Below are 1,121 nucleotides of genomic sequence, written 5' to 3'. Positions count from 1 at the left end.
GTGGGAGCTCCGTGGCACCCAGAGCCACCATGGCTGGTGGCCGTACTGTGCTGGGCACTCCCGGGAGTGGCGGCAGATCCAGGCCCATCACAGTGGGGGTGTCCAGGTGCAATACTGGGCGAGGAGCCCCCCTCCCCATCTGGGTGATGTTTTTGGCTCCCAGCAGTTCCCTTCTCAGGAAGATTACGGGGGTGGCGCTGGGGACGGCAGTGCAGAGGCAAAGGTCGCTGTGAAGGGGACCTGGCAGTGATCCTGTATCCTGGGGACGGTGGGGCAGCTTGTCCCTGCTCCCACCCAGTGCAGCGATGCCCGGGAAGCTCCCTATGCCTTTAGCAGGTTGTTTTCCTTTCACTGGCAGCAGTGAGCAGGGGAGCTGGCGGTGCTCCAACGGCTTGGCCACTGCTTTGCTGGGCTTATTTGGGGCCAGGTGACCTTTGCCAGTAGCTTCCAGTCCCGGTGGCTGTGTCCCGGCCAGGGGGCAGAGGGCAGCCTGGTGCCCTGTGAAGATCCCAGCAGCTGGAGTGGTGGCAGTTGGGGCAAGAGAGCCCCTGTTCCCGGGCCACTGGGGTTTGGGTGGCCATGCAGCTGGGAGGAAGCCAGAGCAGGTGTGGGCAGTGGCACAGTGGGAGCTCAGTCCCCTCCTGGTGGACAGGGCCAGATTTTGGTGTTTTGGACCACACCGTCATCCTCTAAAAGCTGCTGCTTGTGTTTTCTGGAGGCAGATGAGTTTTCCTGGGATGCTGGTGGTGCCAGCAGAGATGCTGGTGCTCAGCTGTGCCCAGCAGCAGGGAGGACACTGTCCCTGGGGGGGCAGCAAGTGCTGCCAAGCTGCCAGGCCCTGTGCCAGGAGCTCACTAGGACTTTAAATTTCTCTTAAAAGAAATGTTAGCAGCATTTGGGGGTGACGGAGAGGGAAGGAGGCGTGGCTGGAGGACAAGGAGCCTGAGCAGCGATTTTCCACTGACCCCTTGTCAGGATACTGACCTGTAGGAGTGGACCTGGCTGCTCTGGGCAGTGCTGCTCCCTGCTCTGTGCCTGTGGAAAGCAGGAGGGTGCTCCCCCACAGCCAGCCAGGCTCAGCAGCACATCCTCCCGTGATGGACACGAATGCCTGGTGCTGG

The sequence above is a fragment of the Manacus vitellinus genome, unplaced genomic scaffold (genome assembly GCF_001715985.3).
Source record: "Manacus vitellinus isolate BGI_N305 unplaced genomic scaffold, ASM171598v3 scaffold_35_pilon, whole genome shotgun sequence".
Taxonomy (NCBI): domain Eukaryota; kingdom Metazoa; phylum Chordata; class Aves; order Passeriformes; family Pipridae; genus Manacus; species Manacus vitellinus.
Note: the sequence above shows the minus strand (reverse complement) of the source record.